The sequence below is a fragment of the Panthera leo genome, chromosome B3 (genome assembly GCF_018350215.1).
Source record: "Panthera leo isolate Ple1 chromosome B3, P.leo_Ple1_pat1.1, whole genome shotgun sequence".
In the NCBI taxonomy this organism is placed as follows: Eukaryota; Metazoa; Chordata; class Mammalia; order Carnivora; family Felidae; genus Panthera; species Panthera leo.
Window position 1 is genome coordinate 114,353,362 of NC_056684.1, and position 14,394 is coordinate 114,367,755.

Here is a 14,394-nt window from a genome sequence, read left to right on the forward strand (position 1 = left end):
AGTTGAGGGCGCGTAACAAACGGAGCGGCCGCGGGGCTGCGGGCTCGCCTTCCTCCCCCGGTGGCCCGCACTCCTTCGCCGCCGGCGGGCCCGGCTCCGGGACGAGGTCGGCTGCCCGCTCTTTTTTTCCGGTGGGGAAAATGCAGCCCGGAGTGGCAGACGGGTGGAGGATAGGCTCTGGTCGCCCTCCCTCGGTTCGTCTCATCCTGGGGCCGCCCGAACCCTGTCCAAGGGAAGGGAACCAGGAGTTAGGACTGGACACTTGGGGTAAGGCCGCTTGGGGGTTTTGTGAGCGCACCCGTCCCTCCCCCACCAAGTAAATTTTTAACACTGCCCACCCCCACCTCCACCCCAGTGCAGTTCTCCCTTCCCTCAGCCATTCAGTAAAAAGGCTATCGGTCTGGTAGATATAATAATAGATAATAATAGAGCGGTATATGGGAAAAGGGGGCGGGTCCTAATACATGGGGCGAAAATTGCCCAAACTGAGTTGAGAAGCTCTGAGACACAAAGTACTGTCCATGAGTTCCAGGTACATTCGCAAGATGCAAGAAGCATTATTCGAAAATAGCAACATCCGTTATTTAATTGGGTGCAGTGAGCTCCTCTTCGAGGTCTTGAGCGTAGAGCTCTGAGGCTGTACAGCTGTTAACCAGCAGCTACGTTCCAGGCCAGAAGTAGCTGCACTTCAGCAGGTGGGGAGCCTCCCTCCGCGCGTTGACCCCAGTGAGGAGACTGAGTGTTAAGTGCTTTGGAATTCTACCAGATACAGTAAAATCCCCCTGTCAGTGTATTGTACTTTTCCTAGAACCTATCCCCTGTCGTTAAAATAAACCATGGTGAGCTACTAAAATAGGCAGGTGTCCTTTTCGCCCTTCCAATTTAGCAGGAATTCCATCCTCTGTATCAGAGATAGCGCATGGGCAGTTGAGCGCACGCAGCCATGAAAGGTGGACCGACACCCCATCAAGCAAAATCACCTACTTCTATTTTTTGCAATAAGTAATTATACCAATAACAAATATGCGAGTAAGTTAAAGGTCAACGTTTTAACAAATGTTGCTGAACTTAGAAATTCACCAGATCTCAGAAATCATGGTTCTAATGGAATATGATTTTCCTAAACAGGACAATGTGTAGTGCTTTCTGTTTTAAAAAGTTTTGTTCTCCGGATGCTTCATAGTGTTTATGCATTATAGTAGCCCCATAAAGATCAGTAACAGTATGTATACCAGCTTGATTAATGATTTTTTAGCACCCAATACCTTTTCTTCATAGCAATATCATAACGTAATTAAACACGTATTTGTGTGATTTTAGCAGAGCATCCCCAACTCTGCTGTAAGCTGAGAGCAGGAACCATGTCTGTCTGCTTACCCGTGTGTGTCCAGAGCCAGCACGTGCTGGCACTTAGTGGCCACTTGAATATTTATTGAATATTTGAATGAACTTAGGGAGTGAGGAAGAATCTGGAGGGGAAGGTAATGACTTCAGTTTTGGAAGGATTGAGTTTAAGATATCTATGCTTCATTGCAGTGGAGATGATTTCAAGGCCAGTTTCCCATCTCACTGTTCCTTTGCCTGGCATACTCAATCCACAGTTTCAAAAGCAGGAGTCATCTGGCACCTTCCAGATTAATGAGACATCACTTATACCTACCTTATTTGCTTGGGATGGAGAAGATGGACACAGTAATGATGTGGTTGAAGTGGCCTTTACTGTGGCGATATATGACACACTCTCCTCTCCCCTCTTAGGCATATATCTCCTCTCCACAACTTTAAATGTGACTTGCTTTTCCCCAATCCCTGGAATAACTGTCCCATTTACCACAGCCTAAAAATAGACCAGAATCTGATCACAAGCCAGCCCAATTCTAGGACTTTGCTAGAAACTTCCTTAACTGTTCAGTGACCAACCAGGACAGAAATGTAGGACCACTCAGTCTGTTTATTTCCTACTGCTAGTCTGGGCAGCCTTTTGTAAGGAGAATGCATAAAATCTCTCTCCCTCTTTTCCCATAATTGGGGTTGCCGGATAAAATGCAGGATGCCCAGTTCAATATGAATTCAGATAAACAATGAATATTTTCTTAGCATATGTTTTTCCTATGCAATTTTTAGGATACACTTATACTAAATTATTCATTGTTTATCTGAAATTCAAATAGAATTGGAGCATCCTGTATCTTTTGTTAAATGTGGCAGCTCTACCTATAATACAGCCCAGCTTCAAAAGATCAAGCCCCACGATATCTATTTGCTTTTATTAAGAATTTAACATAGTCTCTTTTGTCATTTATTGCAAACTAATAATATCGTACGTAACTATATAACATTTAATCAACTTCAGTGACCATAGGAGCTTGGCCTTTCTGATATAGGCATTCATTGTGAAAAGTCCAGTGTACTTAGCTCAAAAATAGCAAATGAAATTGGACTTTTGAATAATCTAACCACTGCATAGAATATGCAGTGAAAAAGGAAGAATAGTGAAAAATTCTTATTTTTCTTACTTAGGCTCAGAACCGCCTGTATATTGACACTGTTTTGAATTTCATTCTAGAAAAATGCTGTTTTGAAAATTCATTCTGAAAAAATCTAGATATGGGAATTACTTAACATGGGAACCCTTACCCTTTGCTCCATCCACCATGGGTTGAATATTGATCAAACATGGAGTTCCCAGAAATTCATTTGTTCTTTGATTTCTATTTTGTTTGGTCCTGATTATCACTGAAGAAGGAGTAAAGAATCTTTAAAAACTGACTAGATGCTAAGGAAATGCTCAAACATCAGAAATTGTTTAGGGGTAATCTGGATGGCTCAATGAGTGGAGCATACAACTCTTGATCTTGGGGTTAAGTTCAAGCCCCACATTGGGTGTAGAGATTATGTAAAAAAATTTTAAAAAAGAAATTGTTAAAAAAAAACAACTAAGAAAATACTAAGACCCTTCTCACACATTTACTAAATTTTAGCATATTAAGAGCTACATATGGGGCGCCTGGGTGGCGCAGTCGGTTAAGCGTCCGACTTCAGCCAGGTCACGATCTCGCGGTCCGTGAGTTCGAGCCCCGCGTCAGGCTCTGGGCTGATGGCTCGGAGCCTGGAGCCTGTTTCCGATTCTGTGTCTCCCTCTCTCTCTGCCCCTCCCCTGTTCATGCTCTGTCTCTCTCTGTCCCAAAAATAAATAAAAACGTTGAAAAAAAAATTAAAAAAAAAAAAGAGCTACATATGGAATCTACCATCCTCAGAAATGTTTCACTTAAAACATTTTTAATTCTAGGGGCATCAGGGTGGCTCAGTTGGTTAAGCGTCCAACTCTTAATTTTGGCTCAGGTCATGATCTCATGGTTCCTGAGATCAAGCCCAGGGCCGGGCTCTGCACTGAGAGTGGAGCCTGCTTGGTATTCCCTCTCACTCTCTCTTGCTCTCTCTCTCTCCTTCAGCTCCGCCCCCCCCCCCCCCCCCCCCCCCCGGCCATTCACACGCACGTACATGCATGCTCTCTCTAAATAAGTAACCATTTAAAAAACATTCTCAACTCTAAAGTAAGATAAACTGCTACTCATAGATAAGAGATATTAACTCAGACAAAGATCAACGTCTTAACTATACATATAATTTGACTTTCAAATTTTAAAGGATGTTATTTATTGGTCATTTCAAATAGACAGCAGTCAATTTTCATTTTGAAAAAAAAATCTATTTAAATACAAATTCCTCCAACAAGATGTATAGAATCAGAGGATATTGTTTTATAGTTTTTGTTCTTACATTTAAGTCTATGATCCATTTTAAGTTCATTTTTGTTCATACAGTGTGAGGTCAGGGTCTACGTTTGTTCTTTGGCATGCGAACATCCAGTTGTCCTACCACCATTTTTCTAAAAAGACTGTTCTTGCCTCATCAAATTGCTAGTGTACAGAAATGCAAGGGATGCCTGGGTGGCTCAGTCGGTTAAGCGTCTGACTTCAGTTCAGGTCATGATTTCATGGTTTCTGAGCCTGAGCCCCAGGTGGGGCTCTGTGCTGACAGCTCAGAGACTAGAGCCTGTTTTGAATTCTGTGTCTCATTCTCTCTTTGCCCCTCCCCCACATGTGTGCTGTCTCTCTCTCTCTCTCTCTCTCTCTCTCTCTCTCAAAAATAAATAAAAATGTAAAAAAAAATTAGAAATGCAATAGGTTTTTATATATTGACCTTGTATCATTCAAACCTGCTTAACCAATTTATTAGCTCTAAAGTTTTGTGTATGTTTCTCAAATTTTTTGTATACAAGATCATCTTATAGACTCCTAGAAATCCAGATGCCTTTTATTTCTTTTTCTTACCCAACTGACTTGGCCAGAACCTCTATACAATGTTGAATAGAAGTAGTAATAATGGACATCTTGTCTTACTCCTGATATTAGGGCGAAAGATTTCATCTTTTAGTCACCCCCAAATAATACTATGTTAGCTGTAGGTATCACGTGATTCCCTTATCAGGTTGCAGGAGTTCCTTTTTATTCCAAATTGTAGAATGTTTTTTTGTCATGAAAGGGTGTTAGATTTTGTCAAATGCTTTTTCTTTGTTCATTGAGATGATCATATGGTTTTGTCCTTTGCTACATTATGTTGATTGATTTTGTTAAACCAATCTTCCATTCCCTATTTGGTCATCATATTTAATCCTTTATATTCATTGCTGGATTCACCTTGCTAGTATTTTTTTTTTTTTTTTAAGATAAAGGGTGTGTGTGCTAGCAAGCTGGGGGAAGGGCAGAGGGAGTAGGAGAGAGAGAATCTTTTTTTTTAAACGTTTTTAATGTTTTTATTTATTTTTGAGAGAGAGAGAGAGAGTGCAGGAGCAGGGGAGGGGCAGAGAGAGAGGGAGACATAGAATCTGAAGTAGGCTCCAGGCTCTGAGCTGTCAGCACAGAGCCTGACGTGGGGCTTGAACTCACAAGCCATGAGATCATGACCTGAGCCGGAGTCAGCTGAGCCACCCAGGCACCCCAAGAGAATATTAAGCTGGTTCCAGGCCCAGCTCAGAGCCCTTAGTGGCCACAGTGATAGCAGCGGGCTTGATCTCACAACTGTGACATCATGACCTGAGCCAAAATCAAAAGTCGGACACTTAACCTACAAAACCACCCAGGTGGCCCTGGTCTTTGGTTTTCTTAGGATATCTTTGTCTGGTTTGGGATCAGGGCCTCATAAAAGGAGCCAGGAAGTCCATTCTCTATTTGTGGGAAGAGTCTGTGAAGGATTAGCATTAACCTTTTTGAAACATTTGGTAGTGGTGCACCTGGCCAGCTTAGTCAGTAGAGCATGGGACTCTTGCTCTCAGGGTCATGAGTTTAAGCCCACGTTGGGGGGTAGAGTTTACTTAAAAAAAAAAAAAGAAGATAAAGCTTTTTTTTTTTTTTAAATAAACTTTTGGTAGAATTTACTAGGGACATCACCTCACCTAGGCTTTTCTTTGTGGGAAGGTTTTGATTACTGCTTTAATGTCTTCACGTGTTACAGTTTTATTCAGATGTTCTGTTTCTTTTTGATTCAGTTTTGGTAGTTTGTGTGCTTCAAGGAATTCACCTAGGTTATTCAAGTTGTTGGCATTTTGATAATACTCCCTTATAATTTTTTTCTTTCTGTTGGTAGTAATATCAGCTCTTTCATTCTTAATTCTAGTAATTTGGATTTTCCATCTCTTTTTTTTTTCTTGCTCTAGATAAAGACTTGTCAATTTTGTTGATATTTTCAAAGAACCAACATTTGGTTTTGTTTATTGTTTTTCTTCTCTTTTTCATTTATTTTTTCTGTGGTCTTTATAATTTACTTCCTTCTGCTTGCTTTGGGTTTAGTCTTTTTCTAATTTTTTAAGTTGGAAGCCTGTTACATATTTGAGATCTTTTTGATATAGATGTTTACAGCTTTTCATTTCTCTTTTTTTTTAATATTTATTTTTGAGGGACAGAGAGACAGACAGGGTGCGAGCAGGGGAGGGGCAGAGAGAGAGGGAGACACAGAATCCAAAGCAGGCTCCATGCTCTGAGCTGTCAGCACAGAGTCTGATGCAGAGATCATGACCTGAGCCGAAGTCGGATGCTCAACCGACTGAGCCACCCAGGCACCCCTATTTCTTTCATTTCTCTTTAAGCACTATTTTAACTGCATCCTGTACATTTTTGTATGTTGTCTATTTTCATTCATCTTAAGGTGTTTGCTAATTTCCCTTATAATTTCCTCCATGACACACTGGTTATTTGAGAGTGTTTATTTTCCACATATTTGCAAATTTCCCAAATTTCCTTCTGTTCATTGATTTCTAATTCTTTTTTTAAAGGGGGGATTTTTCACAGGTCTTGAAATGAATTCCCAGGCTGTGTAGTAATTGAATTCAGTAAAGTTAGAATATTACTTGTTATTAGAATTTTCAAATCATATTCCAACTTACTTTCCAGATGTTTGGTTCAAGTTTGCCGTGCATAATTCTTTATGGTGAATGAAGTCTAGTTTGAAATAAACTTTATGGAGTGAAAGTGCACAGAAATTCTCAATGGCCAGGATTATTCAGTGACATTTTCTGTGATATTCTATACTAACCATCTGCGTTTTGTATATTTGAAGTTTCCTTGACAAAATCATCATGAGCCAGCTGCTTTTACTTTTATTTTTAATTATTTTTAATTTTAGGCTTCCATATGAATAGCCCCTAGTGAGTGGTATGAGAAACTGTTGAAAATAGTTATTGTGTATTGCAATAGGTATGTGGTCATATAGCCAAGATTTCTTTTCCAGAGATGGTCCCATGGATTTATAATGTTTACTGAGCATTTTTAGTGTTCAAATACCATTTGGAAAATAAAATTGGGCAATTCCCCTTCCCCAAAGTAAAGTATGCCCAAGGAGAAAAAAGGAGATTCTCTGGTACAGAAGTCAAATTTAAATTGCCTTTATGGATTCAGTGGTAATCAAAGACAGGCTGCTGGAAAATGAACTGACCACAGCGTGTGTTTATGAAATGTTTCCCCCTTCCTTCTGAATAAACTACATGAACATAATTAACGTTCTTAACTACAGATCCCATTTAAGTTGGAGCTGGTGATGAGTTTGCTGGGAGATAATTATTATTCAAATCACAAAATGATAAAACTTATGGGATCTCAGAAATCACCTGGTCAAATCCCTTCACCATCCAAAGTTTGTTTGGGTCACCATTGAATCTACAGCATGAAGAAGAGTTCCTGGCTTACTAGTAGTTGGATGAAGGAATCTTCCTGAAATGCTCCTGCTCAAGACTCTCCCTTTTCTCTTTCATGCCAGGTCCAGACTCCTTTATCTGCCTGTGAAGTCCCTCTGTGATATGTCTCAACCAAATCTGTAACTAGATTTCCTGTTACTGTTCATCACATACCAACTACTTCCCTATATACCTCCACGTACTCTCGACAATCCTTTACATATCTTGAGGTCCACTTCATCCATCCAAATTCTATACATCTATGAATCCCTTCTCTGATAAATATAACCCATATTAGTTTGGTTTTTTTTTTTTTCCCTCCTAAGATTCTGGTCATGCTTACATTAGCATCACAGTTTACCCTTTAAATGTTTAACATCTCTATGTCCCTATGTAGTTTTTAAAAGTACCTAACGCACATTTCTTTTAGCCTTCTAACAATCCTGTGCAGTTGGACATGAATTAATTATTCATTCATTCGAGAAATGTTCATTGAACATTCACTGTGTGCCACTGCCCTGGGTAGGCATAAAGAATATAATATCAAAAAAGAAGAACCAATGTTCAAAGTACTTACAGGACAGAAACAGTCTAATCGGATAATCAGGCAGTAAATGTAAGATTACAACAATAACAATTGCTAACATCTACTGGACATTTATTATGTGGCTGGCACTGTTCTGAGTCTTTTACAGACTCATTTAATTTTCTCAACCACCCTGGGAAGAAAGTACTATTGTTCTATTTTGCATGTAAGGAAAATAACAGTTGTGGTACATGAAAGTATGTGATGCCTCAGTTTCCACGTGCATTCAATGGAGTTGTTATGATAAATAAATTCTTATTGGTAGAGCCCTTAGATCAGTGTCCAATTTGTATTAAACATGACTGAGTATTAGCTATGATCATGATGGCAGTGAGAGATTAAAAGAGGGAATCCTATCAGAGACATTAAAGAGAGATGTAATCTAAAGGACAGGTAGGTGTGAATGAGACCAAGTGGATGGTTGGGGGAGGGAGGTGCTCCAAGCAAAGGTTACAGCACATGCAAAGGCTGTGTGTGTGGAGAAACCTAGAAGGCCCGTGTGACTGAAGGTGGGATGGGGACATGGTATCAGGTGAGGGTGAAGTTAGATAGCTGCTAGATTCTGCAAGGACCTGGCCCTATTAAAGACTTCAGTCTTTAAAAGTCACTGAAGGCTCTTTAACAGGGGGCTTATATGATCAAACATGCATTTTATAAGATTACTTTGACTGCTGTAAGAAGAAAGGATTGGGAGTGGATTGAAGTAGATGATTAAGAAGTTTTACAGTAATACAGGGGAGAAAATATGGTAGCTTAGACAAGACTACTAAAAGTGGAGTTGGAGAGAAGTAGACGGATTTAATATAAAAAGAATCTGGTGATGGATTCGAGAGAGTGGGGGATGAGAGGCAAGACATTAGGGAAATGCCTAGGTATTTAGAACCCCTGGAAAAAGCTGTTTTGAGGGGGAAACCATGAGTTCAGTTACATACATATTGAATTTGAGGTACCTCTGAGACTTCCAATAAAAATTGATAGTAGCCTGAGCTCAAATGCACGATCAAGGCTGGAGTTGTTGACGTGGAGGTGGTGGTAAAGTCTTAGGCATGGACAAGAATATTCAGGAGTGATACCAAGTGGGAAGAAGAGAGAAGGCTTAGTATTGAGACGTTTGGGTTTAATGCCTGGGTAGAGGAGGATATACTTGCAAGGAGGATATACTAGCCAGAAGTATAAAAAAAAAAAAAAAGTGGAGGAGTATTGTTATGGAACCTGGGACAAAACAGCATTTCAAGGAGAGAATGATCGGTTGTGTCAATTGTTGGTGAAAAGTCAACAAGATGACTGAAAAATGTTGGATTTGTTGACACCAATGCTTCACTAGTGAGACACACAGGATCTCAATCAGAGCTCCTTCAGGGGTATGATAATGTGGGAACCAAATGGCTGAACAGTGAGTGGAAGGAAGGAAAATGGAGGCAGTTAGATGAGTAATTAGGAAGGAAATTAGGATCCAGGAAGGTTTTGTTGTTGTTGTTGTTGTTGTTGTCGTCGTTGTTGTTTTAAGTGTTTATTTATTTTTGAGACAGACAGAGTGCAAGTTGGGGAGAGGCAGAGAGAGAGGGAGAGACAGAATCTCAAGCAGACTCCAGGCTCTGAGCTGTCAGCACAGAGCTCAATGCAGGGCTTCTACCCAGAAGCAGTGAGATCATGACCTGAGCTGAAGTCCGACGCCCAACCAACTGAGCCACCCAGGCGCCCCCTTTGTTTTTTAATGAAAAAAAGAAAAAAAAAGGTTGAGAATGTTTAAAAAACATTGAGAAGGACCCTGTTCAGAGGGAAAAATTGAAAAAGATACACAGATGAAACCAGACTGTGCAGTCTACAGGGAGGAGTTCTGAGGAAGCAGAGCAGAAGAGATACAAAGCACAGGAAAAGAATTTGGCCCTAGTTAGAAGGAAGGACTGCTCCTTCACTGATGTAGGAGAGAGAGAAGACAGGATGGGTACAGGTGAAGGTAGGTTTATAAGATTATAGGAAGAAGATGGGTAGTGCCCATGTGATAGTTTCTACTTTTTTCTGTCAAGGAAGATGGTCATCTGAGAATATAGGGCAAGAAGGGGGGAACCAAAGTTTGATGAGAGAGGAAATGATTGAATTAACAGAAAACAGGAGAGCAAGATGACCCAACCTGAATGATGTTTAGGGCTCATTTGGACATTCTCTGGAACCAATAAGCAGTATACAAACTGCCCATAACCAGGGCCATAAAGAAAACAGTTCATTTAGGTTTGGGATTTTCCAGGTAGATGAAGTGAAAAAAGAAAAAAAAAAAAGAGGAACAATGGAGTTTAGGGTTGTTTAGGTTGACAAAACAGTGAAATTATAGATCATGGAATCTAACCTAGATCAGGTGGGAGAATAAGAGGGACGTCTGAGTGGCTCAATCAATTGAGCATCTGACTCTTGATTTCTGTTCAGGTCATGATCTCACGGTTCATGGGTTCCAGCCCAGCCCCCACAGGTCTCTCTCTCTCTCTCTCTCTCTCTCTCTCTCTCAAATAAATAAACTTTAAAAGTGAAGGAGGGAGGGGCACCTGGGTGGCTCAGTCGGTTAAGCATCTGACTTCGGCTCAGGTCATGATCTTGAGGTTTGTGAGTTCAAGCCCCATGTCAGGCTCTGTGCTGACAACTCAGAGCCTGGAGCCTGCTTCGGATTCTGTGTCTCCCTCTCTCTCTGCCCCTCCCCTGTTCACACTCTGTCTCTCAATAATAAATAAATGTTAAAAAATTTTTTTTAATAAAAAAAGTGAAGGAGGGAGAACAAGAAAGGAATTGAAAGAAAGCTGATGAGGGTCAATGAATGAAGGTGTCAATGAGGTTGAAAAAAGCTGTAGGAGTAGTTAACACACAATTTGGAAGGAGAAGAGATTGTAAAGAAGATGTTTGAATTAGTGATTCTGAAACTGACACAGTTATGGTGACAGGGTCCAAAGGGTGATGGAAGGAGTAGGTGACTCCTATGAAGTCAAGGAAAAGGATATTGAGATCAAAGAAATGAGTGGCCAGGACCCTAGTGGACAGATCATCTTGTTGATTGTTGAAGTCACCCAGGATAATGGCAGGGCTTATGGTAGAGGGAAATAATTGGCCAAAGTCTTTGCTTGACTGAAGGGGGAGTTACATGAATACAGCAGATAAGGAGAAGAGAAAAAGAATTAAGCAGGTGAGTGGCATGGGCCTCAGAGAAGCTGGCTGTTCTTTTTCTTTTTAAGCAAAGTGTAAGAATAATAGCCAGAATATAGCAATAAGAAGCAAAACAACAACAATCCCACCTCTGTTAAAGGAAAACTTTTAAAAACTGTAAAAAAATTAAAATCATGGGATACCTAGGTGGCTCAGTCAGTTGAGTGTCTGATTCTGGATTTCAGCTCAGGTCATGACCCAGAGTCATAGGATCAAGCCCCAAGTTGGGTTCTGCCCTGAGGATAGAGCCTTCTTGGGATTCTCTCTTTCTCCCTCTGCCCCTCTCCTCTGCTCAAGTGTGTTCTCTCTCTCTCTCTCTCTCTCTCTCTCTCTCTCTCCCTCTCAAAAGAAAAGAAATCTTTAAAAAAAATTAAAATCATGACTTATACAGATATAAAATGAAATGTGTTAAAGGTTTTAACCACTATTAACAAGTTAACCAGTGAGATGTCCAAAGGTGAATCCACATTTATAGGTCAGGAAAATTGAAATGAACTTGAAAAGAAAGCAAAATTGACTTCTACCCATATTGGAGGAGGCTAGTCCATTGAATTTCCACTGGACAGAATTTATTTCATGTCTATAGACAAGAATTATTATGCATTACTATTAGTTCTCTACAGTTTACAGAGTTGTAAAATACCTCAAAAGCAACAAAAAGCTAGGGGCACCTGGATGGCTCAGTCAGTTAAGTGTCTGACTTCAGCTCAGGTCATGATCTTGTGGTTAGTGGGTTCGACCCCCAAGTTGGACTCTATGCTGACAGCTCAGACCCTGGAGTCTGCTTTAGATTCTGTTGTCTCCCTCTCTCTCTGCCCCTCCCAAATTTGTGTTGTCTCTCTCTCTCTCTCTCAGAAATAAATAAACATATTTTAAGCAATAAAAGGCTAGAATCAGATAACCTGAAGAATGCATAGTTTTCCATTGGAAACACCGGTTATAGTTTTTGCTTATATCAAATTCTGTCTATAAACAGCACCATTTGGGTGGGGCAACAGGAATATCTGACTGACTGAGAGTCAGTCGGATTTTAATAAAGATAAATGGAAGAGAAAGCTTGACAACACAGGGACTTTTGCAGGTTATGGATAATGAGTTCTGGAGAGCATAGTGGAAGGGTTTGGAAGGTAGGATGAGGTTGGGAAAGAGGCAAGGATGTAGAGTAACATAGACATAATAAGACTTGCCACCTGTGGTTCCCAATGCAAGAGTGGGTTTGCCCTCTTCCCTTAGGGTTGTTGCATAAAACACAGGAACCCAGTTAAATTTGGATTTCCAAAAAATAGAGAATAGGATAAAAAAATAAGTACCTCCTTTTGTTTTGGTTTTTGCTTTTGTTTTGTTTTGTTTTGTTTTGCTAAATCTGACAACCCTACCCTAAGGGGACTCTTGTCACTGTCTGGGGGAGTTTTAGATTGTCACAACCGATTGTGCGGGGAGTACTATTGGTATTTGGTATTTAGTAGGTTGAAGCCAGGGATGCTGTTAAATAACTTACAATGTACAGGAAAGTCCCCACAAAAAGAATTTTCCAGCCCAAATTGTCAGTAGTGCTCAGCTTGAAAAACCTGGTACGTGAATAAATGATCTCCAAATTTTTTATTATCACAAACTCTCAACATGTTATAACATGAACCCACATTATCAATACATTGTATGAGTGTAATAATGCCCTAATTTGTCGTGGACATTTTTAAATCATAAAAATGTTTTAAAATTTAAAAATTAAAGGATAAGATGAAGATGAAAGAAACATAATATTTTAAAATATAAAACTGTTTATTACCTTTTTGCTTCCACGACCTTGTTTTTAAAGTAAACACAATTTTATTTTAATTCATTTTTGAAATGATGGTTTAATATACTATAATAATATTTTCAAAGTTTGTACCTATTATCTATTACTTGATTTTAATGGAAATGAAACTCACAAAGATATAAAGGATCCAAATGGAAAAATATTTAGCTGGACTTACTCAAACATGGGAAAAATATTTAGCTGGACTTAAACATGAAAGTAAAAAAATTTTTTTAATGTTTATTTATTTTGAGAGAGGGAGAGGGTGAGTAGGGGAGGGGCAGGGAGAGACAGAGAGAGAGAGAGAATCCCAAGCAGGCTCTGCACAGTCAACACAGAGCCTGATGCAGGGCTGGAACCCACGAACCTTGAAATCGTGACCTGAACCAAAACCTAGAGTCAGACACCTAACCAACTGAGCCACCCAAGTACCTGAAACATGAAACTAATTTTTAAGTCCCATTCAATTTTATTCAAGTCCAGCTAGTTAGTTTTTATTTTCCAGGATATCAATCAGCTGCATTTGCAAATTGATCAGAAGATGTTATATTTTTACTAAATATATTTAAAATCCACTGGATCTCTATTTTATTTGGAAGATTCTTAAACACAGTAAAAAAGTATTTCCAAAGATTTATGTGTGCAAATATGAGCATTTTTATAAGTGACATACTTCCAACAAGACACCTGGGTGGCTCAGTCCATAGAACATGTGACTCTTGATCTTGGGGTCCTGAGTTTACACCCTATATTGGGCATAGAGCTTACTTAAAAATAATAATAATTTTTTTCTATATTTTTTGGCAAAAAAACCCACCAAAACGCTTCTTAATATCACTTTTCAAAATATTTATAGTAGCTTTCAAAAAGCAATTGTTTTCTCATTCATTACACTATGGACTTTAGCTTGAAGGAACAGTTTCAAAACATGGGTTTTTTTTTGTATTTATAAAATAGCATACTACTCACAGCCACCTTGTTGAAAAAGTCAGCAAAATTTGAATGTCTGTTTGTTTGTTTGTTTGGTTGGTTGGTTGGTTGGTTGGTTGGTTGGTTGGTTTTTTCAGCTAGAGAGAGAAAGAGAGAGCAGGAGCAGGGGACGGGGACAGATGGAGAGAGGGAATCCCAAGCAGGCTCCGTGCTCAGCACAGAGACTCACTCGGAGCTCAGTCCCACAACCCTGGGATCACAACCTGAGCCAAAATCAAGAGTCGGACGCTCAACCAACTGAGCCACCCAGGCGCCCCAGAATGTTTCTTTTTGTAAAAGAAAAGTCAGTTATTTATAGGTTCTGACAACTATTTTAATACTTTGACCAGAAATGCCTAGCAAATCTCTGAGTGAAGCCAAATACCTTTGTCATCAGTCCCCGTTCCATCATAGACCACTGTATTATAAAGATTCTGCTATTTAAGTCTTGTTTCTACAAAAATGAACACACTGATGTCATCTCATAAGCACAAAAAATGTAAGATGAGCGAGCACCACTATCAGTCCATCTGCACTGTGGAACTCCTATCTCTCCCTCAAGATTCCAAAATGACTCACAACCAGCTGGCATCCAAATAAGGATACCAGTGTCCATCTGTATATTGA

At 39.7% G+C, this 14,394-nt stretch overlaps 1 protein-coding gene across 3 annotated transcripts in view; it reads left to right on the plus strand.

The window, feature by feature from the left end:
• The first annotated feature begins 74 nt into the window (after positions 1-74).
• The window catches only part of EXD2 (exonuclease 3'-5' domain containing 2), an 86,280-nt gene continuing 71,960 nt past the window's right edge, over positions 75-14,394 (plus strand). For all 3 annotated transcript variants that reach the window (XM_042943605.1, XM_042943606.1, XM_042943607.1), the window contains exon 1: positions 75-267. The gene's annotated coding sequence lies outside the window, so the exon portion shown is untranslated. The remainder of the gene's footprint in view (positions 268-14,394) is intronic.